Here is a 25,853-nt window from a genome sequence, read left to right as displayed (position 1 = left end):
CGCAGCGCCTCCTGCAGGTTAAGAGCATAGTCCCTTATACTGTCCTGCGCTTTCTGTTTACATCCAAAAAATCGCATCTTGATTTCAGCTGCAGGGCGGGTGTCAAAGGTGCTCCTCAGCTTGGCTAGAATCTTTTTAACAGTCTCTTTATCAGTGTCCTACCAGGCTTTCACCTCTCTCTGTGGAGTAGAACTGTGTTGCATGTATAGGTTAACTGCGAGAGAGACCCTTCATTGCCTCCAAGTCTGGCATTACCTGTGATATACAATGTCTGCAAGATAAGTTTTCTGTTGCAATGTGCTAAAAATCCTCCATTTTGTAAGAAGCTGCCTGCCAGTGTCTCAGTTACATTGCACACTGCAGCAGCTTCCCTTCCCCCCAGGTGTTATAAATCAACTTCCTGCCACACCATTTGGCTTCTCTCAGCCTCAGCTGAAAGAGAAAAAAAGTGCGGGTAAAAAAAACCTCTTTGTTTGAAATCAGGAGTTAGAAGTAAACCTTTAAGAGCCTGCCCTGCGAAAGCCCTATAACATAGAGATATAATAACCATATCTCTGTGATCCGAGCGGTCCCAGCTCCGCTACAGTGTCACTTCCGAAGTCCTAACATGTCGAGAACCTGAGATATGATTTGCGCCCAAATGGACGGTCATATCGCATAGATGTTTGATGTTTTCTTGATGGGCTCATTACGCTGGGAAACATGATACCACTGATGAGTCCATACTAGCTTCTCCCATAAAGCTATAGCTAATCTAAGTTTTGTAGCCAAAACATAACTTGGATGAGAGAGGTGGGACCAACCCAGAATGCATCTCTCCGTGATGTCACAAAGCAAAGCCTATAAGGCCTTCCCTTGGCAAAACCAGCTCAGAAGAGCTCCAATCCTCGTGCTGACAAGAACTCCAGATGAGTGGAGATGTGTGGCTCCGCCTTCTTTCTCCGCCGCATGGGTTTGCCTAAAGAGTCATGAACAACCATGAGTGTACCTCTGTTTTTAATCTCTTTATTTTATATCTGCACTGTACATATTTTATGTCTTAATTTTATAGCAACTTTTATCTGTAATCACTGTCCTCTTTCGGAAAATAAATGATTTAATATTTAGCCTGTCTCCATGCTCTAAGAATCGAACTATATGCCTTTGATAGATAATCGCTACTAATTCAAGGGGTTTGCCATGGACCCTCTTAATTTAACACTGTGAATTAAGTAACCGTGACTGGTGGCAGCGCGTTGTGTACGGCTATTGTGGCTTGCTGGCAGTACAGAAGGGTCTTATATTGCTGAATAAGGGGCTGCGGCCACAGCATTGATAATTCCCTTACTGCAGAAGCCTAATTGCCGGTTCACAACAGGCAGTCCGTCCGGCGACTAATTATCCTAGGTGCAGTTCCCTGACTGACCTGAGGGTAAGGGGGGCGCCGGAGAGCTGCGAGTTCCAAAGTGGAACTGAGAAAGTGGGATATACATAAATCCCCGCAGTACTAGCAGTGGTGGGGCATCCAAATTAAACTCCCCCTGCGGCAAATTGTAGAGCGAGATTAGCTTGCTGGATATTTTTGGTCACATGGTGCCAGTGGTGGGATAACTAAGATAAGCCCCACTGCGCCTGTGAGAGCCGTGTGTCGGCATTGTGTCACGTCCCTCCGTCCGCTGATACACCGGTGTCAGTGGTGGGATTGTGACATAGTGGTGACACAGGGTCCGCTGTCCGTCGCATTTTGGTGGCAGCGGGACCCCCGTTAGTCGCCTCCGTAAGTGGCGAACGGCGGTTCGTGCTGTTCGTCACATATTTGCAATGTGCTAAAAATCCTCCATTTTGTAAGAAGCTGCCTGCCAGTGTCTCAGTTACATTGCACACTGCAGCAGCTTCTTACAAAATGGAGGATTTTTAGCACATTGCAACAGAAAACATATCTTGCAGACATTGTACATCACATTACCCTCCCTGGAGGAAGGCAAAGCCACTGTGGCGGCCATACTCCTGGGGGCGCCACATTACAGCGTTTTCTCAGCCACTATCCTGGCCTGGGTGGGTTGCTCCAGAAAGCAAGAAAGCTGTGTGCTCATTTCTGCCGTTTGCAGGCCTCTGCTCATCGACTTGCATCAGTACAGAGGTCTTTGTCCATGCCAGTTAACAGGTTGATATGCGATATGCCGATATGGTGGAATTCCATTCTGCATATGTTGCAGCGACTGTGGCAGCAGCAACGAGCCCTGATGCAGTATGTTATGTTGTGTAGCCTGGGCCAACGCAGTACGGATGTGGCGCATATCACGTTTACAGAGTAGGCACAGTTTAAGGACCTCTGCACCCTTCTGCACAGTTTCGAAATGGCCACTAAGATGGTTATTGCTGATGATGCTGTCATCAGCATCACTATTCTGGTCATCTATATGCTGGAGCAGACTTTGAACAGCCTGCGGGAGGAGATGGTGGTCCCAGAAGAAGAGGGGGAAGCAGAGCAGGCTGCGGAAGGGATAATCAAGTTCCAGACTGTCATCAAACAGGCGGGTGCCATGGGAGGGTGGTTTACTGCAATCAAGGGGGGCTGGAGGATAACAGTCAAACTGTTATCAAAGGTGCAAGATCCAAGGAACAAATGGAGGAGGAAGAGGTGATGGGCGAGGAAATGTCAGATGAAGAGGATAATTCTCCCCTCTACTCTGTTGTTTGTGGTTGGCGGGAGGGGATGGAGGAAACAGGCCTCATTGTTACCCAGCCACCAATACAGCATGGGCTTGGACCTCATGGTAGAGCCCGACATATGAGTGCATTTTTCCTGCACTATCTGCAACAGGATCCCCGTATTGTTATGATTAGGAATAATGCTGACTACTTGGTTGCCACTTTGTTAGATCCACGTTACAAAACCAAATTTTGCCAGATGATTTCTGCCCTGGAAAGGGACCTGCGAATGCTGGAGCATCAAAACGCGCTTTTACACAACCTTAAGAGAGCTTTTCCCCAAGACAGCAGTGAAGCACACAGTTCACATCGCAGCTGTAGACTTCCAACCTCCGGAATGGCAATTCGTCAATGCCAAAACATTAGTAGCAGCAGCAGTAGTGGTGGAAGTGATAGAAGCAATTTTTGTGACTCCTTTGACACTTTTTTAGACCAACTCGTGATCCATCACAACCAGAGGCGCAGCTAGGGTTTTGGATCAGTGGGGGCCAAACTTCTGAGTGGGCCCCTAACCAGAGAACCTCAACAGATGACCGTGCTGCTGCCAAAAATAATCTATATATAAAAAGACCAATATTTATATTACCGCCATATGGTCAGTGGTAAATAATACCAGTCCTACAGAACATATAATAGATTACAGCAGAGTTACAGATAGTGACTTACCGCTGACATTTTTTCTGATGGAATCATTCACTTTTCACGTCTTTTCCATCTGGCCCAGACCGACATGACTTCTCCAGCCAGGACTCGGCTACAGAGAATACAACAAAGACACTTTTCACTTCTCATATTTTCAGCACTTTCACCAATTCTCCACCAGCACAAACTGCTCATCCTGCTGATACCCCAATACTGAGCCACTGCTGCCGTATGTGTCCTTATTACTGCACCTGATACCCCAATACTGAGCTGCTGCTGCCGTATGTGTCCCTATTACTGCACCTGATACCCCAATACTGAGCCGCTGCTGCCATATGTGTCCTTATTACTGCACCTGATACCCAATGCTGAGCCGCTGCTGCCGTATGTGTCCCTATTACTGCACCTGATACCCCAATACTGAGCCGCTGCTGCTGTATATGTCCCTATTACTGCACTTGATACCCCAATACTGAGCCGCTGCTGCCGTATGTGCCCCTATTACTGCACCTGATACCCCATTACTGAGCCTCTGCTGCCATATGTTTCCCTATTACTGCACCTGATACCCCAATGCTGAGCCACTGCTGCCGTATGTGTCCCTATTACTGCACCTGATACCCCAATGCTGAGCCACTGCTGCCGTATGTGTCCCTATTACTGCACCTGATACCCCAATACTGAGCCGCTGCTGCCATATGTGTCCATATTACTGCACCTGATACCCCAATACTGAGCCGCTGCTTCTGTATATGTCCCTATTACTGCACCTGACACCCCAATACTGATCCTGTGCCATATGTGTTCCTATTACTACACCTGATACCCCAATGCTGAGCCGCTGCTGCCATATGTGTCCTTATTACTGCACCTGATACCCCAATGCTGAGCCGCTGCTGCCGTATGTGTCCCTATTACTGCACCTGATACCCCAATACTGAGCCGCTGCTGCCGTATGTGCCCCTATTACTGCACCTGATACCCCAATACTGAGCCTCTGCTGCCGTATGTGTCCCTATTACTACACCTGATACCCCAATACTGAGCTGCTGCTGCTGTATGTGTCCCTATTACTGCACCTGATACCCCAATACTGATCCTGTGCCATATGTGTTCCTATTACTATACCTGATACCCCAATACTGAGCCACTGCTCCTGTAAGTGTCCCTATTACTGCACCTCATACCCCAATACTGAGCCACTGCTGCCATATGTTTCCCTATTACTGCACCTGATACCCCAATGCTGAGCCACTGCTGCCGTATGTGTCCCTATTACTGCACCTGATACCCCAATGCTGAGCCACTGCTGCCGTATGTGTCCTTATTACTGCACCTGATGCCCCAATGCTGAGCCGCTGCTGCCATATGTGTCCCTATTACTGCACCTGATACCCCAGTCCTGAGCCACTGCTGCCGTATGTGTCCCTATTACTGCACCTGATACCCCAATGCTGAGCCACTGCTGCCGTATGTGTCCCTATTACTGCACCTGATACCCCAATGCTGAGCCACTGCTGCCGTATGTGTCCTTATTACTGCACCTGATGCCCCAATGCTGAGCCACTGCTGCCATATGTGTCCCTATTACTGCACCTGATACCCCAGTCCTGAGCCGCTGCTGCCGTATGTGTCCCTATTACTGCACCTGATACCCCAATGCTGAGCCACTGATGCCGTATGTGTCCCTATTACTGCACCTGATACCCCAATACTGAGCCGCTGCTGCCGTATGTGTCCCTATTACTGCACCTGATACCCCAATGCTGAGCCACTGCTGCCGTATGTGTCCTTATTACTGCACCTGATACCCCAATACTGAGCCGCTGCTGCCGTATGTGTCCCTATTACTGCACCTGATACCCCAATGCTGAGCCGCTGCTGCCGTATGTGTCCCTATTCCTGCACTTGATACCCCAATACTGAGCCATTGCTGCCGTATGTGCCCCTATTACTGCACCTGCTGTGTGGTTCTGTGTGACCTCTACATTTTAAAGCAACCCTCTACAATATAGTGATGCTGGGTGCAAGTGCCCTAGAAAACAGTGCCCACATTTTTCTCCTAGAATGTAATAGTGCCCTGTGTGCCCCTTTGACAGTCACAGTAACCAAAGTTCCCCTATAATAAGTGCCCACTTTACATTTAGTAATGTCCCAAGTCTCCCCCCTGTACAGCTCCCCTATACACAGTATGATGCTCTCTTATACACAGTATAATGCCCCCTCAATGGGTATAATGCCAGCTGGTGTTTCAGTGCCTCATAGCACATCCATCTACTCTTGAGGAGTAAGCCGCTGTACTATTTTAATTTTTTTAATTAACCAAGAAATTTTATCAGCTGGAACGCCCCTCATGTTTTTGTCTAGCCTCTGTAACCCCATAGATAGCCTCTGTACCCCTATGGCAGCCTCTGTACCCCTATAGGTAGCCTCTGTAACACCTATAGGTAGCCTCTGTAACCCCTACAGGTAGCCTCTGTACCCCTATAGGTAGCCTCTGTAACCCCATAGGCAGCCTCTGTACCCCCATAGGCAGCCTCTGTACCCCTATAGGTAGCCTCTGTAACCCCTATAGGTAGCCTCTGTACCCCAATGGCAGCCTCTGTACCCCCATAGGCAGCCTCTGTACCCCTATGGCAGCCTCTGTACCCCTATGGGCAGCCTCTGTAGCCCCATAGGCAGCCTCTGTACCCCTATAGGTAGCCTCTGTAACCCCTATAGGTAGCCTCTGTAACCCCTATAGGTAGCCTTTGTACCCCAATGTCAGCCACTGTACCCCCATAGGCAGCCTCTGTACCCCTATGGCAGCCTCTGTAACCCCTATAGGCAGCGTCTGTAACCCCATAGGCAGCCTCTGTACCCCCATAGGCAGCCTCTGTACCCCTATAGGTAGCCTCTGTAACCCCTATAGGTAGCCTCTGTACCCCTATAGGCAGCCTCTGTACACCCATAGGCAACCTCTGTACCCCTATAGGTAGCCTCTGTACCCCTATAGGTAGCCTCTGTACCCCTATAGGCAGCCTCTGTACCCCCATAGGCAGCCACTGTAACCCCTATAGGTAGCCTCTGTACCCCTATAGGCAGCCTCTGTACACCCATAGGCAGCCTCTGTACCCCTATAGGTAGCCTCTGTACCCCTATAGGCAGCCTCTGTACCCCCATAGGCAGCCTCTGTAACCTCATAGGCAGCCTCTGTACCCCTATAGGCAGCCTCTGTGCCCCCATAGGCAGCCTCTGTAACCCCATAGGCAGCCTCTGCACCCCTATGGCTGCCTCTGTACCCCCATAGGCAGCCTCTGTACCCCTATAGGCAGCCTCTGTACCCCTATAGGCAGCCTCTGTACCCCTATAGGCAGCCTCTGTACCCCCATAGGCAGCCTCTGGAACCTCATAGGCAGCCTCTGTACCCCTATTGGCAGCCTCTGTACCCCCATAGGCAGCCTCTGTAACCCCATAGGCAGCCTCTGCACCCCTATGGCTGCCTCTGTACCCCTATAGGCAGCCTCTGTACCCCCATAGGCAGCCACTGTAACCCCATAGGCAGCCTCTGTACCCCTATAGGTAGCCTCTGTACCCCTATAGGTAGCCTCTGTACCCCTATAGGTAGCCTCTGTACCCCCATAGGCAGCCTCTGTACCCCTATAGGCAGCCTCTGTACCCCCATAGGCAGCCTCTGTAACCTCATAGGCAGCCTCTGTACCCCTATAGGCAGCCTCTGTACCCCCATTGGCAGCCTCTGCACCCCTATGGCTGCCTCTGTACCCCCATAGGCAGCCTCTGTACCCCTATAGGCAGCCTCTGTACCCCTATAGGCAGCCTCTGTACCCCCATAGGCAGCCTCTGTAACCTCATAGGCAGCCTCTGTACCCCTATTGGCAGCCTCTGTACCCCCATAGGCAGCCTCTGTAACCCCATAGGCAGCCTCTGCACCCCTATGGCTGCCTCTGTACCCCTATAGGCAGCCTCTGTACCCCTATAGGCAGCCACTGTAACCCCATAGGCAGCCTCTGTACCCCTATAGGTAGCCTCTGTACCCCTATAGGTAGCCTCTGTACCCCCATAGGCAGCCTCTGCACCCCTATGGCTGCCTCTGTACCCCTATAGGCAGCCTCTGTACCCCCATAGGCAGCCACTGTAACCCCATAGGCAGCCTCTGTACCCCTATAGGTAGCCTCTGTACCCCCATAGGCAGCCTCTGTACCCCTATAAGCAGCCTCTGTACCCCTCTAGGCAGCCTCTGTACCCCCATAGGCAGCCTCTGTAACCTCATAGGCAGCCTCTGTACCCCTATAGGCAGCCTCTGTACTCCCATAGGCAGCCTCTGAACCCCTATGGCTGCCTCTGTACCCCCATAGGCAGCCTCTGTACCCCCATAGGCAGCCTCTGTAACTTCATAGGCAGTCTCTGTACCCCTATAGGCAGCCTCTGTAACCCCATAGACAGCCTCTGTACCCCTATGGCAGCCTCTGTACCCCTATGGCAGCCTCTGTACCCCCATAGACAGCCTCTGTACCCCTATGGCTGCCTCTGTATTATAATGCACCTCGTTCTAATCTAATACTCACCTCTCTTCCTCCCGACTCCTGTGCTGCTCCCTGCTCTCCCTCTCATCTCCTGGCAGCGGGCACCGGGCAGTGATGTCTTCGCGCCCGCTGTCAGGGAGAGGGGGATGATGGGAGAAGGAGCGCTCTCTCCCTCTCTCAGCACTGCAGTCAGCTGTATGGGCTAGATGCCGATACAGCTGACCCTGCAATGATGGGTGGGGGGCCCACTGCTGGCACAGGGCCCCTCACCGCCTGCTCAGGGGCCCATAGCGGCAGAGCGGGGAGATCGATTCTCCCTGCTCTGCCGCAGAATGTAATTGTATCGGCGCGCTGCGCACGCCAATACAGTTACAGTAGTGTAGCTCAGGGTGGGCCCCCTCAGACCGCGGGGCGACCGCCCCCTCTGCCCCCCCCGGTAGCTACGCTACTGATCACAACAGTCCAAGTCTTACACGTGGTGAGCGAATGGAGAGGATGGTGCATGTAGTATGTAGAAATAAATATCAATACCATCAGGGAGGGTTTGGATGCTTTCACATTTTGTTAGGAGACTCGTCACTCGACTTAAGCGATCAGATAATGTAATGTTGTCCACACTAGTAGTAAGCAAAACGTTTTGGTCTTACATCAGACCTTCATCAGTTACAGAAGAAAGTAAGGTTATTAGGTCAGGTGGACCAATAATCTTGGTTGAAGATCACTAGATCATTAAACATTCCATGTCATGAAAAAGTAGGGCAAGGGTTGTCAGACCTGTGCACATATAGGGTTAAGTGTGCTGTGCCTCAGTGGCATGTGCGGACACAGTGTCCACAGGACCAGGGTGATCTTCAACCAAGATTATTGGTCCACCTGACCTAATAACCTTATTTTATTCTTCAACTGATGAAGGTCTGATGTAAAGGTCCCGTTACATTTAGCGATGCACTAGCGATCCCGACCACGATACGACCCGGTCAGGATCGCTGGTGTGTCGCTAAATGGTCGCTAGTGAGCTGCCAAACAGGCAGATCTCACCAGCGACGCAGCAGTCGTTACTTGCCTGTCAGATGCGGCGATGATGAAGTCCTATGCCCGCGTCCACGCGTCGCTTTACACATAGCGATATCGCTAGCAATATCGCTAAATCGTCACCGATTTTGTGACGCAGCAGCGATATCGCTATGTGTAATACTTACCTCCGACCGGCTCCCCCGCTGGCTATCGCTGATCGTGCGAGAACGTCCTGGGCCGTTTCTCGGCGGCGGCTTCCTGATGGGCTTCCTGCTGGCGCCGATGAGGAACGGCCCTGGACGTGCATTAATGTCATGTAACTGCACTCTGTGATGTCTTTAGTGTGGCTTCCGTTGCTGCTGCTGATGATGTTAACACAAATTTGTGGAGATGGTTGGTCATGGTTGGTCTACATCTGCTGGGTTAACTGTAGTGGAAAACGTGTTGGTCCCAATTATACTATTTCTATTCTCGTGACAGTTATTCCACTTTGGTGGTGTCAGGCACTCAGTTTTTAAAATGTAGACACTCATGGTTGGGTGTCTATATGCTATATTGGGTGTAGTGGAAGACGTGTCGGTCCCTATTATACTATTTCTACTGTGGTGAAATTGATGCCACTTTGTTGGTGTCTGCCAATAATTTTTGGAAATGTGAACACCCCTGGTTGGGTCTCCTTCATGTGTGTTGCCTTTGTAGGGTCTGGGCCCGGACTGGGGTAGAGGAATTGATGAATGAGATAGGGAGACCAGCAGGGATGGGGGGGTGACCCGCTTCTTGACTTCGACAGACTGGAGACTTGAGACAGAAATTGGGTTCAACAGGTCCGTGTTTATTCACCCTTCCTTGACGACTTCCAGACTTTATCACAGGAATTTCACACTCCCCTTCTCACACAGACCCGGGTACCTTCACTTCCTCTGTTTCACTGTCGTGGCGACCTCTGTGGCTCTCCTCACTGTGGCTGCCCTAGGCACTTCCACCACAGCGCTTCACCTTCCAGAGTACACCGTTACAGGTCACTCACAGACCGTCTCTGTCTGTCGTTGCTGTCTTTTGCCCACCCCTCGTGACCATCTCTCCTATCAGATCCTCTCTGAGGGCCCTCCGCTGCCTTTCACTTCACAGCAGACCCTCCTATCTAGTGAGCTCCCCTGGCTTACGGAAGCTTCTGGAACCTTCCCTCAGCCTTTATACTACCTGCCCTGGTAGCTCCGCCCACTATCACCTGACAGAGACCTCTGACCAATGACAGTGACCTTGACCCCTGGCAGTTACATAACTACTTTCTTCTTCGCTCCCCACTGCCCTCTAATGGTCACTCTACAGCACGGCACCCATTTTCTCTTCATCTCAGTGCTTCCATTCCTACACTGAGCTATCCCCCTGCCCCTCACCACAGGCAGATCCATCCGCCAGGTCAACCTCCCCACACCTGTAGCAGTAGGCCTCTGAGACCGTCAGGCCTCCACTTCCTTGGACTCAACTACCCATGTTACTGAAGCGATGGCTGGGGGACTACCACAATGCAGGGAGACTATGGTACACAAGATGAGGTGCAAACAACAAAGGGTTAATTTATTTACAGGCAAGGAATGCAGTGTTTAGAAAAATGCAAAAACAGGGTATGCTACGGAAACAGACAATTTACAAGGATAATATTCTCTAGCTGGGTCGTCAAACAGCACGGAGCACCAACTATCACAGCTCAGTGTATTTATCCAACTGGCAAGACAGCACAGTAGCAATGTATGAGGCTACACTAACTATAACTTATCTGACCTTTGCTAACCAGGCCACATGGCTACTATGCTCTGCCTATCCTAATCCCTAGCATATGCACAGAAGAGGTTAACGCTCACAGTAGCGTTGGTATCTCAGTCCAATCCCGGGGCCCTGCAGCTTTGCAAGATGGTACGCACTTTTTCCTGGAAGCTCTGTGCAACGTGGTTTTCTCCTTGTTTGCAGGTACAGTGATGCTCCTAGAAACGGTGGATTCCGCCTCTGGATTCCTTTCTTGTCTTTTCTTTGTGGCTCCACACGGCAACACAGGAAAGCCACCTTGCTATCACAGAAGAGTTTACAAAGTCTTTCCTTCACAGCTCAGGCACATCTCCTTCCTGGAGAATTCTCAGCTCTCTCTCTCACAGAAAGGCACCTCCTCCCCTCTCCAGTGCTGGCAGAAGAAACCACCAGTCTTTAGTGCAGGGAAGATCAGAATGTCCCACTGCTCTAACCAAGGGGGTGCTGTCTCTTAAAATGGCAGCTTATCTCTACGGTCCATAGCAACGCCACTCCCTTACATTACTATCCTTAAATTTTTCTGACAATAGTAGTCTAGAAAACTTTGCACAACCTGAGTGTGGCTGAGTTGGAAAGCAGATTGAGCTGTTGCATGTGGTATCAGGGCTCCCAGGAAAGGAGGCCTACACCGATCCCTCACCCACCTCGTCTTACTGTGACGTTCATTGGAAAGCTGTAAATGCTGTCCCAGACCCCGATACATCATGCCTGGCTGATTGCTGCAGTGTCATGATAAAATTTGTCCTGTGGGTGAACAGAGGCCACTTTCCTGGTGTCTGCCCCTCATTTGATGTGTTTTGGCAGCATTTGGAGCTGTTCTAAGGTGTTATGCATGTGTTTGTTTTTGTCTTCCAGTAACGTGAATGGCGTTTGATAATGTTCAGTGAATATTCGACAAATTATTCAAAGAATATTGCAAATTCAGCGAACGTTATCCTCCGAACCAAACATTGAAACATTTGCTCAACTCTATTTGAGACCCCTCTTCCTTACTAAAGACGTTCAGAAGCACATGAGGAGTTTATCATATAGACAGAGATCATTTTTCTCTTTTTTTTTGCAGCATTGAGGAATTAATGCCTGTAGTCTTAACTTCACATTACGTTTATTCAATTGACCTTTTCATGAATCTCTGAAATCAACGTTTCTGAGCATTATCCATCAGGAGCAAAGCTGAGAGAATGAGAGAATCACACGATCTGTATCCTGCATTTAATAGGACTCTGGACTCTGTCACTTGTACAATCATCCTTCATTTCTTACTGGTTATACAGTGGAAAATTTTAACTCCTGAATATCTAACAGTTTGTTTCTCACTTGCACAATAAACCGAATCACAGCTGGTAAACCTTTGTACGTAGGGGCAGTATTATATATATTCTTGTACATAGGAGGCAGTATTATAGTAGTTATATTCTTGTACATTGGAGCAGTATTATAGTAGTTATATTCTTGTACATAGGGGCAGTATTATAGTAGTTATATTCTTGTACATAGGGGCAGTATTATAGTAGTTATATTCTTGTACATAGGGGCAGTATTATAGTAGTTATATTCTTGTACATAAGAGCAGTATTATAGTAGTTATATTCTTGTATATAGGGGGCAGTATTATAGTAGTTATATTCTTGTACATAGGAGCAGTATTATAGTAGTTATATTCTTGTATATAGGGGCAGTATTATAGTAGTTATATTCTTGTTCATAGGGGCAGTATTATAGTAGTTATATTCTTGTACATAAGAGCAGTATTATAGTAGTTATATTCTTGTATATAGGGGGCAGTATTATAGTAGTTATATTCTTGTACATAGGAGCAGTATTATAGTAGTTATATTCTTGTTCATAGGGGCAGTATTATAGTAGTTATATTCTTGTACATAGGAGCAGTATTATAGTAGTTATATTATTGTACATAGGGAGCAGTATTATAGTAGTTATATTCTTGTACATAGGGGCAGTATTATAGTAGTTATATTCTTGTATATAGGGGGCAGTATTATAGTAGGTATATTCTTGTACATAGGGGCAGTATTATAGTAGTTATATTCTTGTATATAGGGGGCAGTATTATAGTAGGTATATTCTTGTACATAGGAGGCAGTATTATAGTAGTTATATTCTTGTACATAGGAGCAGTATTATAGTAGTTATATTCTTGTTCATAGGGGCAGTATTATAGTAGTTATATTCTTGTACATAAGAGCAGTATTATAGTAGTTATATTCTTGTATATAGGGGGCAGTATTATAGTAGTTATATTCTTGTACATAGGAGCAGTATTATAGTAGTTATATTCTTGTTCATAGGGGCAGTATTATAGTAGTTATATTCTTGTACATAGGAGCAGTATTATAGTAGTTATATTCTTGTACATAGGGAGCAGTATTATAGTAGTTATATTCTTGTACATAGGGGCAGTATTATAGTAGTTATATTCTTGTATATAGGGGGCAGTATTATAGTAGGTATATTCTTGTACATAGGGGCAGTATTATAGTAGTTATATTCTTGTATATAGGGGGCAGTATTATAGTAGGTATATTCTTGTATATAGGGGCAGTATTATAGTAGTTATATTCTTGTACATAGGAGCAGTATTATAGTAGTTATATTCTTGCATATAGGGGGCAGTATTATAGTAGGTATATTCTTGTACATAGGGGCAGTATTATAGTAGTTATATTCTTGTTCATAGGGGCAGTATTATAGTAGTTATATTCTTGTACATAGGGGCAGTATTATAGTAGTTATATTCTTGTACATAGGAGCAGTATTATAGTAGTTATATTCTTGTACATAGGAGCAGTATTACAGTAGTTATATTCTTGTACATAGGAGCAGTATTATAGTAGTTATATTCTTGTACATAGGGGGCAGTATTACATTAGTTATATTCTTGTACATAGGAGGCAGTATTATAGTAGTTATATTCTTGTACATAGGGGGCAGTATTATAGTAGATATATTCTTGTACATAGGAGCAGTATTATAGTAGTTATATTCTTGTACATAGGGGGCAGTATTACATTAGTTATATTCTTGTACATAGGAGCAGTATTATAGTAGTTATATTCTTGTACATAGGGGGCAGTATTACATTAGTTATATTCTTGTACATAGGAGGCAGTATTATAGTAGTTATATTCTTGTACATAGGAGCAGTATTATAGTAGATATATTCTTGTACATAGGGGCAGTATTACATTAGTTATATTCTTGTACACAGGATGCAGTATTATAGTAGTTATATTCTTGCATATAGGGGCAGTATTATAGTAGTTATATTCTTGTACATAGGGGCAGTATTATAGTAGTTATATTCTTGTACATAGGGGCAGTGTTATAGTAGTTATATTCTTGCACATATGGAGCAGTATTATAGTAGTTATATTCTTGTACATAGGAGCGGTATTATAGTAGTTATATTCTTGTACATAGGGGCAGTACCGTATTATAGTAGTTATATTCTTGTACATAGGGGCAGTATTATAGTAGTTATATTCTTGTGCATAGGGGCAGTATTATAGTAGTTATATTCTTGTACATAGGGGGCAGTATTATAGTAGTTATATTCTTGTACATAGGAGCAGTATTATAGTAGTTATATTCCTGTATATAGGAGCAGTATTATAGTAGTTATAGTCCTGTACATAGGGGCAGTATTACATTAGTTATATTCTTGTACATAGGAAGCAGTATTATAGTAGTTATAATCTTGCACATAGGAGCAGTATTATAGTAATTATATTCTTGTACATAGGAGCAGTATTATAGTAGTTACATTCTTGTACATAGGGGCAGTATTATAGTAGTTATATTCTTGTACATAGGAGCAGTATTATAGTAGTTATAGTCCTGTACATAGGGGCAGTATTATAGTAGGTATATTCTTGTATATAGGGGGCAGTATTATAGTAGGTATATTCTTGTACATAGGAGCAGTATTATAGTAGTTATATTCTTGCATATAGGGGGCAGTATTATAGTAGGTATATTCTTGTACATAGGGGCAGTATTATAGTAGTTATATTCTTGTTCATAGGGGCAGTATTATAGTAGTTATATTCTTGTACATAGGGGCAGTATTATAGTAGTTATATTCTTGTACATAGGAGCAGTATTATAGTAGTTATATTCTTGTACATAGGAGCAGTATTATAGTAGTTATATTCTTGTACATAGGAGCAGTATTATAGTAGTTATATTCTTGTACATAGGGGGCAGTATTACATTAGTTATATTCTTGTACATAGGAGGCAGTATTATAGTAGTTATATTCTTGTACATAGGGGCAGTATTACATTAGTTATATTCTTGTACACAGGATGCAGTATTATAGTAGTTATATTCTTGCATATAGGGGCAGTATTATAGTAGTTATATTCTTGTACATAGGGGCAGTATTATAGTAGTTATATTCTTGTACATAGGGGCAGTATTATAGTAGTTATATTCTTGCACATAGGGAGCAGTATTATAGTAGTTATATTCTTGTACATAGGAGCGGTATTATAGTAGTTATATTCTTGTACATAGGGGCAGTACCGTATTATAGTAGTTATATTCTTGTACATAGGGGCAGTATTATAGTAGTTATATTCTTGTACATAGGGGCAGTATTATAGTAGTTATATTCTTGTACATAGGGGGCAGTATTATAGTAGTTATATTCTTGTACATAGGAGCAGTATTATAGTAGTTATATTCCTGTATATAGGAGCAGTATTATAGTAGTTATAGTCCTGTACATAGGGGCAGTATTACATTTTTTATATTCTTGTACATAGGAAGCAGTATTATAGTAGTTATAATCTTGTACATAGGAGCAGTATTATAGTAATTATATTCTTGTACATAGGAGCAGTATTATAGTAGTCACATTCTTGTACATAGGGGCAGTATTATAGTAGTTATATTCTTGTACATAGGAGCAGTATTATAGTAGTTATAGTCCTGTACATAGGGGCAGTATTACATTAGTTATATTCTTGTACACAGGATGCAGTATTATAGTAGTTATATTCTTGCATATAGGGGCAGTATTATAGTAGTTATATTCTTGTACATATGGGGCAGTATTATAGTAGTTATATTCTTGTACATAGGGGCAGTATTATAGTAGTTATATTCTTGCACATAGGGGCAGTACCGTATTATAGTAGTTATATTCTTGTACATAGGGGCAGTATTATAGTAGTTATATTCTTGTACATATGGGGCAGTATTATAGTAGTTATATTCTTGTACATAGGAGCGGTATTATAGTAGTTATATTCTTGTACATAGGGGCAGTACCGTATTATAGTAGTTATATTCTTGTACATAGGGGCAGTATTATAGTAGTTATATTCTTGTACATAGGGGCAGTATTATAGTAGTTATATTCTTGTACATAGGGGGCAGTATTATAGTAGTTATATTCTTGTACATAGGAGCAGTATTATAGTAGTTATATTCCTGTATATAGGAGCAGTATTATAGTAGTTATAGTCCTGTACATAGGGGCAGTATTACATTAGTTATATTCTTGTACATAGGAAGCATTATTATAGTAGTTATAATCTTGTACATAGGAGCAGTATTATAGTAATTATATTCTTGTACATAGGAGCAGTATTATAGTAGTTACATTCTTGTACATAGGGGCAGTATTATAGTAGTTATATTCTTGTACATAGGAGCAGTATTATAGTAGTTATAATCTTGTACATAGGAGCAGTATTATAGTAGTTATATTCTTGTACATAGGAGCAGTATTATAGTAGTTACATTCTTGTACATAGGGGCAGTATTATAGTAGTTATATTCCTGTATATAGGAGCAGTATTATAGTAGTTATAGTCCTGTACATAGGGGCAGTATTACATTAGTTATATTCTTGTACATAGGAAGCAGTATTATAGTAGTTATAATCTTGTACATAGGAGCAGTATTATAGTAGTTATATTCTTGTACATAGGAGCAGTATTATAGTAGTTACATTCTTGTACATAGGGGCAGTATTATAGTAGTTATATTCTTGTACATAGGAGCAGTATTATAGTAGTTAATTTTTATTAGTTGCTGATTGTGAAGCAATTATTTGCTTTTGTTCTGTCCTTCGGTGTGCCATATACACAATACATATAACATGTCAGACTCGCTGATATCCCTATTACAGAAGATCTGTGTAATCAGATGCAGGAGTTTATCTACATTCTTTGGACTCTCAGCCTGGGTTCTACATTCCGTTTCTTAGGTGTCTGGTGGGAAAGTTTTGTAGAGGAATTTGCAGCCGACTGGGCACAAATTAATGTCACAATCCATATACAGTCATAACGTTAAATCAATTACCTTTAAGCTTTTCCTAAAATAACATCTCAGTAGACATATGTGCACCATCTGCTCCTCGCTTTTCTGGCACTTTGTAGAATCTTTTATGCACTAGATCAAATTGTTCCAAAACCCCCCCCCTGCGCTCAATAAACCCAGCAACCTGCCTTTCCCATGGATCGCCTGGTAACAATTCATAACAGCAGGTGGCATCTACCACGATCGGGACAGTTACGGGCACCCTGGGCATCATCACATTATCATCATGTTGTGGGAAAAAGATTTCTTTCCCTTTACAATGTCATGCATTCCCACATACACATTGCTATGAAACAGTTGAATCCCCTGATGATCAAGTGATTGAAGTGATCGTGACTCCGCCAGAAGGGACACAGCTCCTTACATGGTGTAGTGGCCGTCAATGGTACTGCAAGCTCATTTCCAGCGAGGACTGGCGCCTCTGTTCCCACAGTATATTGCATAACGCATAAGGATGTAATGTCCATATTCCTAACAGAAAAAAGTTTGTGTTCCCCTATAGTTTAATTCTGCCTTGTTGTGTGGCCTTTGTTACTCAATATTAAAGAGCCAGTTGTCGTTGTTGCCAAGGCTAGCAGGCCATGATACACTGCAGTGCAGCCACAGTGTCCAGGCATAAACTCGAAGTGCTGGTCACCAATATCTCCCCACGCCATGTGTGACTCTGGTGGGCTAGTAAAATTGTGACACAAGGACGCTGGTAGACATAATGAGCAGATTTGGCACCAGCAGAACAAAGTATAGAGTGACCATCTGTAGAGGCATGGGGACTTTCTCAGTGTGGGATGAGCAAGCAGACCCAAGTACCTCCCCCAAGAAGTGGACTGTAGCCAGAAGTAGACTGATACTATAGTCAAGACTCGTGATCCAGAGTGTCAGCATTCTCTGAATCCAGGTCCAGTAGAGAGAATGTACTGGTAGGTCTAAAAGGAACAGTCAGTACCCAACTGAGGCCTTAGAAGATATGTCTAAGCAAAGCGAGTCTGTTTCGCACCCATCTCATCTGAAGGGCTGGGCTCCGATCCCTCCACCAATGCTGCTGACCTTAGCTGTGCTTTTTTTTATGTCTGGTTTCACAAGTTGCCCAGTATACCTCTCTGATATCATCAACCAAGACTTTTTAAGGTTGATTTGAACACACATGTGATGTCTGAGTATTAAATCAGAATTGTGTACAGTTGATAATTATCTTGGAGATTGCCACGATCCATTTCCTTCAGCTGCAATCATCTCTGCAAACTCCTGTGTTTTATACTGCTCCTCAGCCCTGCTGATTAACCTATTTTCTGCTATAAGCATTATGAACTGTTATCAAGAGACTGTTCAACTTAACTTGCAATCATCTCTGCAAACTCCTGTGATTTATACATCCTGAATCTAGCATCTACCGTTCCTCGGACCTGCTAATTATACCAGCATCTGTTATAAGAAATACAAACTGTTCTCTATGAACTCTTCGCATTACCAAGCAATCATCTCTGTAAACTCCTGTGTTTTATGCTGCTCCTCAGACCTGCTGATTAACCTATCCTCTGCTATAAGCACTGTGAACTGTTATCAAGAGACTGTTCAAATTAACCTGCAATGATCTCTGCAAACTCCTGTGATTTATACAACCTGCATCTACTGCTCCTTGGACCTGCTAATTATTCCATCATCTGTTATGAGAAATACAAAGTGTTCTCTATGAACTCTTCGCATTACCAAGCAATCATCTCTGTAAACTCCTGTGCCTTCTGCAACTTGCTTTTACTGCTCCTCAGACCTGTCGATTAACCCACCATCTGTTATAAGCAATATGAACTGTTTTTAAGAGACTCTTCATATTGTCTGCAATCATCTTGGCTAACTTCTGTGATTTCTGCCACCTTTATTTACATCTTGGTTCAGACCTGCTAGTTAACCCTTTATTTGATGTTAGCATAATAGCATGTTACCTGGACTTAGCATTACACTGCAGCAATTACAAGTCAATTGGAAGCTGCGGGAGTACAGTTCTCATAAGATGAGCGGTTATTTGTCTCTCCTTTCAGATAAGTGCTTGGACCGGAACTTTATTTGCTATATGTAATCTGTGACCACAGTCCTTTTGCTTGGAGATTTTTGCAACGTACTTACTGAGTGTTTTCAGCCATGGATGATTGAACATTGCATGAAAGGCATGACATAGCGGCCAGAGGACGGCTGGCAGCTGCTGTATATTTTGGTGAAAATTGGACTTTGGAAACGTCTCAGGTGGTCAGGAGTGGACGTGCCCTTTAAGGGTCATATTAATATTTCCAGTTTATAAGTGACAGTAATAACACATTACCCTCAGGCATGAGGACGCTGGATCTTAGGCTGAGTAAAGAACGACAACGACCGATGAAGGCCCCGCTCAGTGTGTAGTGGAAAACAGAGCAGCTGCTAATCCCTAAATAAACGATATGTCAAGATTTAATTATCAACACTAAGCAAACTATATCCACAGTCGTGACTGTTGCCAGGAGCGCTCTCCACCCTCCGAGCTGCACTTCTCTCTGTTGTGGTTTCACCGGGTATCGCGTCTGTGCACCTGATAATTTCGCGGATAAGCTTTATTTTCTATCAGTGTAAAGTTGGAGCTTGTTTAAAGGGACAGAATCGTCATGAGGTTTTATAATTTAAACATATTGGTAATGATTTTTTTTTCCCAGATACAAAAATATTTCCCTATTACTACAGACTGACACTTTCTGTTCCGTCGAGATCACTTTTCAACAGTTATCTCATTATCACCACAGACAGGAATAATCCAATGGGAGTAGGTGATGAGAACAGTCCAACTCCTCCTTCCTCCTCCTTCTAACCGCACAGGGACCTTTGTATAGGACACAGAGCATGCCCACTATGCCCTACTGAGGTCACTAGATCGCTTCTGCCAGAGGCTTCCATGTTGCTGCGGTAAAGCAAAGCCCTAAAATGTTGTTCTCAGTAAGATGGCTGCCCTCAAAGTTGAAAATGTTAATTAGAAATTAGATAATTATCTGTGCCAATAATTAGAGAATCTAAGGGAGATAATATCACATGACTGTTCACACAATCTATTGGGAACTCACGGATCTCCAAGATCCAGGCACACGGTACATGAAATCACTTCACATAGGCAATTAGTATTTGATCCGCATCTGTCCAGGTTCTTGCACCAAATATTATTCTGACTCCATAACTAGGCTGCAAGTGTGGGGCCCTTGGGACACAGTTTTTTGGCTGTTTCTATGTACCGGTACTCATATGAGGAGATTTCATCAGATGGCTTGACTCGACTACAGAGGCACGTATGAAGATTCCAGAAGAAAGTTTAATTTCAATCTGAGTTCTTGTAGTTATACACAATTATAGTAGGCTATTCTGAACCAGAGATGAAAGACATGAACCTCTGGCAGACATGACTGAATGAGGAAAAAGGAGGGAGAGGTTACTGACATCAGATCTAGGGAGGCAAACAGGGAGAGCGGGTGGTCAAACTTCTAAAAAGGGCAAAGTTTATTGCAAAGCAAAGGCAACAAAAACAATACAATACTGTATGATTCCCAAGTCATGGGACATTACAAGTATCATGCACTTACAGGTCGTGGCAGTTCAGTCTTAGAGCAAGGAAAGAAAACTAGTAAATTTTATAGATTTACTCCAGAAAATATAGGCAGTGTTTACAAAAGATGTTACAAAAGAGACAAAATACAATATATACAGTTGTGGCCAAAAGTATTGACACCCCTGCAATTCTGTCAGATAATACTCAGTTTCTTCCTGAAAATGATTGCAAACACAAATTCTTTGGTATTATTATCTTCATTTAATTTGTCTTAAATGAAAAAACACAAAAAGAATTGTCCTAAAGCCAAATTGGATATAATTCCACACAAAACTAAAAAAGAGGATGGACAAAAGTATTGGCACTGTTCGAAAAATCATGTGATGCTTCTCTAATTTGTGTAATTAACAGCACCTGTAACTTACCTGTGGCACCTAACAGGTGTTGGCAATAACTAAATCACACTTGCAGCCAGTTGACATGGATTAAAGTTGACTCCACCTCTGTCCTGTGTCCTTGTGTGTACCACATTGAGCATGGAGAAAAGAAAGAAGACCAAAGAACTGTCTGAGGACTTGAGAAACCAAATTGTGAGGAAGCATGAGCAATCTCAAGGCTACAAGTCCATCTCCAAAGACCAGAATGTTCCTGTGTCTACCGTGCGCAGTGTCATCAAGAAGTGTAAAGCCCATGGCACTGTGGCTAACCTCCCTAGATGTGGACGGAAAAGAAAAATTGACAAGAGATTTCAACGCAAGATTGTGCGGATGTTGGATAAAGAACCTCGACTAACATCCAAACAAGTTCAAGCTGCCCTGCAGTCCGAGGGTACAACAGTGTCAACCCGTACTATCCGTCGGCGTCTGAATGAAAAGTGACTGTATGGTAGGAGACCCAGGAAGACCCCACTTCTTACCCCGAGACATAAAAAAATCAGGCTGGAGTTTGCCAAAACTTACCTGAAAAAGCCTAAAACGTTTTGGAAGAATGTTCTCTGGTCAGATGAGACAAAAGTAGAGCTTTTTGGGCAAAGGCATCAACATAGAGTTTACAGGAGAAAAAAAGAGGCATTCAAAGAAAAGTACACGGTCCCTACAGTCCAACATGGCGGAGGTTCCCTGATGTTTTGGGGTTGCTTTGCTGCCTCTGGCACTGGACTGCTTGACTGTGTGCATGGCATTATGAAGTCTGAAGACTACCAACAAATTTTGCAGCATAATGTAGGGCCCAGTGTGAGAAAGCTGGGTCTTCCTCAGAGGTCATGGGTCTTCCAGCAAGACAATGACCCAAAACACACTTCAAAAAGCACTAGAAAATGGTTTGAGAGAAAGCACTGGAGACTTCTAAGGTGGCCAGCAATGAGTCCAGACCTGAATCCTATAGAACACCTGTGGAGAGATCTAAAAATGGCAGTTGGGAGAAGGCATCCTTCAAATATCAGGGACCTGGAGCAGTTTGCCAAAGAAGAATGGTCTAAAATTCCAGCAGAGCATTGTAAGAAACTCATTGATGGTTACCGGAAGTGGTTGGTCGCAGTTATTTTGGCTAAAGGTTGTGCAACCAAGTATTAGGCTGAGGGTGCCAATACTTTTGTCTGGCCCATTTTTGGAGTTTTGTGTGAAATTATCAATGTTTTGCTTTTTTGTTTCATTCTCTTTTGTGTTTTTTCATTTAAGACAAATTAAATGAAGATAATAATACCAAAGAATTTGTGTTTGCAATCATTTTCAGGAAGAAACTGAGTATTATCTGACAGAATTGCAGGGGTGTCAATACTTTTGGCCACAACTGTATGATGTCACTCTGCACGCTCCTGCCAGGAAAATATGCGCTCTTGCATAAATAACTGAAGCACCTATCCAGGACTTCCTGCTGCATCTCCTAGGTTTTTGAAGGACATGCTGCCCCTCCGCCATTAGCTTTGTGCAGTGTACACATGAAGCCCCATGTGCAGGCACAGCTCACAAACATCCCCCTCACAGCTGCACCAGCCCCCTCTTTCTCCCTGATGGACTGTCCACTCGCCCCTCCCTGCAGGTATACCAGCTTTGTGTAATGTGAGCTCTGATTCGGTTAAGTCCGGCTTGGTTTGAGCACATGTTTCTTTGTTCCTTCAAACTCAAATTTAATAACACAGAATAGTTATAGGAGCAGGACAAATATATTTCCGGAATCTGCATAAGTAAAGCTATTCATAGCAGCGTTTTGTAGCTTGTCCGGACACCAGAATCCGAGAAACTGATTTCTGCCTGCCCGCACCACCCAGACACGTCATGTCTGGTCTAAATGAAAGATAATGTCGTAATAAGAAAAATGATACCCGTGTTGTCTCTTTCCGAGGTTTTCACACAGAGTTTGACAAATAGAAGTTTTTAAGAACTATTTAAAAGGGGGTGTATATCTGTGGCGCCCCTGAGGCTCAGTCGCCACAGAGGTACTGCACCTTCTCCTAAGGTGTAGTGCCCCACCATCCGGGTAAGGTGGGAACCCCTTTCCATGCTCCAACACTCGCACCCCACACAACAGGGTAGTTCTGCACAACCACATTGCGGCTCAGTGCTTAGAGAGTAGCAGAGCACCTCTGGTGGTTCCCTGCATGGAACACTGGATGTGCTGGGAGGTGGGTGGAGTTGAGATATATAAAAGATTGGGAAAGTGTAGGATGACAGATCAGTCTGACAGGAGGTCAGTGAGGAAGGAAGCCACTCGGGAGGAGTGGGGATCCCTGGAAGAAGGGATGGAGGAAGGAGTGCTGCAGCTGCCTCAGTGATCTGAGCCAGCTGGCACGGGGAAGGAACAGAAGGAGAAAGACGTAGAACTGCAACCTAAGCTTCCATAAGAGAGAGAAGGATCAGTATGGAACCAAGGAGTAGGAGAACAGAGAGGAGATGTGGGTTGGAAGAGGAACCCTGCCTATAGGTTCTCAGCGCAAGGCTGGGGCCCGGTCCCCGAGGTTGTATGGACACTTATGGTTCTGCAGCAGACACCGGTGGACTAGTTGGCTGAAAATGCACTACTCCCAACTAAGACTTGGGGCACAACAGCAATTGAATAGAGAGCCAGGACTCTGGTGAAAGGAATCCCAGAGAGAGGCTACAGCTGTCTGCCATATGAGTAGAATTGTTAGGAACATCTGACAGGAGGAACTCCAGAGTAACCACGGTACTGGAGATCTTCACAATTTCAGGCGCAATAGAGGAGTCGTTCAGGAAAGGTACATGTTGGCGGAGTGTTGGAGAGGAGCTTCCCATCTGGCCTGGAGGTTGGTTGAGTCTCTGACCCGGAGGACACAGCCCGGAGGCAGGCACCCTTGTGTACTGCAGACTGTGAGTAAAGCTTTGGAATTGCAGGCCTTGATGTCCTCCATTCATTCTTGCGCCAACCCGCTCAGCACCACTACATCTGGGTACCATCCTTTATACTGCCTGCGCCTCTCCTCACCAATACAACTTCACTGCCCTTGGACATCAGCCCTGCCTGTGGAGGGCTATACCATCACTGCTGCACCATACCATCTGTCCCAGCGGAGCTGTCTGCAGCGTCTGCTTAACACCTCCCTTGCCGAACACCACAGGTGGCGTCACAAACTATTCCATTTCATTAACTACATTCCGCCATAGACTTGGGCGCCCAGGGCAACTGTCCGGGTCACCGCTGCTGTGACACATCCCCCTGACACCGGCCCGGTACCGAGTACCCCGCAGCCCTTGGAGGGCGACCCATATCCTCTAGCTCTGCCCCCCAGTGAGGTCAGAAAGAAAAGGTATAAATATAGGATGCTCGATTAGGAAGTTGTCTTTTGCCCGGGGAATCAGCTGCAGGAAGCTGTGAATTTGTACCCCTTTGCTCTGGGAAGTTTCCCCTCCCCCTTCAACCACATGGTGTACCAGTGACCAGATGTGTAAATTCTTATTTTAATCCCTTTTATTTCTAACTCTCTGTACAGTTGTGGCCAAAAGTATTGACACCCCTGCAATTCTATCAGATAATACTCAGTTTCTTCCTGAAAATGATTGCAATCACAAATTCTTTGGTATTATTATCTTCATTTAATTTGTCTTAAATGAAAAAACACAAAAGAGAATGAAGCAAAAAGCAAAACATTGATCATTTCACACAAAACTCCAAAAATGGGCCAGACAAAAGTATTGGCACCCTCAGCCTAATACTTGGTTGCACAACCTTTAGCCAAAATAACTGCGACCAACCGCTTCCGGTAACCATCAATGAGTTTCTTACAATGCTCTGCTGGAATTTTAGACCATTCTTCTTTGGCAAACTGCTCCAGGTCCCTGATCTTTGAAGGGTGCCTTCTCCAAACTGCCATTTTTAGATCTCTCCACAGGTGTTCTATGGGATTCAGGTCTGGACTCATTGCTGGCCACCTTAGAAGTCTCCAGTGCTTTCTCTCAAACCATTTTCTAGTGCTTTTTGAAGTGTGTTTTGGGTCATTGTCCTGCTGGAAGACCCATGACTTCTGAGGGAGACCCAGCTTTCTCACACTGGGCCCTACATTATGCTGCAAAATTTGTTTGTAGTCTTCTGACTTCATAAGGCCATGCACACGGTCAAGCAGTCCAGCGCCAGAGGCAGCAAAGCGACCCCAAAACATTAGGGAACCTCCGCCATGTTTGACTGTAGGGACTGTGTTTTTTTCTTTGAATGCCTCTTTTTTTCTCCTGTAAACTCTATGTTGATGCCTTTGCTCAAAAAGCTCTACTTTTGTCTCATCTGACCAGAGAACATTCTTCCAAATCGTTTTAGACTTTTTCAGGTAAGTTTTGGCAAACTCCAGCCTGGCTTTTTTATGACTCGGGGTAAAAAGTGGGGTCTTCCTGGGTCTCCTACCATACAGTCTCTAGGGAGGTTAGCCACAGTGCCATGGGCTTTAAACTTCTTGATGACACTGCGCACGGTAGACACAGGAACATTCAGGTATTTGGAGATGGACTTGTAGCCTTGAGATTGCTCATGCTTCCTCACAATTTGCTTTCTCAAGTCCTCAGACAGTTCTTTGGTCTTCTTTCTTTTCTCCATGCTCAATGTGGTACACACAAGGACACAGGACAGAGGTTGTGTCAACTGGCTGCAAGTGTGATTTAGTTATTGCCAACACCTGTTAGGTGCCACAGGTAAGTTACAGGTGCTGTTAATTACACAAATAAGAGAAGCATCACATTATTTTTCGAACAGTGTCAATACTTTTGTCCACCCTCTTTTTTATGTTTGGTGTGGAATTATATGCAATTTGGCTTTAGGACAATTCTTTTTGT

Source organism: Dendrobates tinctorius, unplaced genomic scaffold (assembly GCF_039654945.1).
Source record: "Dendrobates tinctorius isolate UK_male_01 unplaced genomic scaffold, ASM3965494v1 ptg000332l, whole genome shotgun sequence".
Classification (NCBI taxonomy): Eukaryota; Metazoa; Chordata; class Amphibia; order Anura; family Dendrobatidae; genus Dendrobates; species Dendrobates tinctorius.
Note: the sequence above shows the minus strand (reverse complement) of the source record.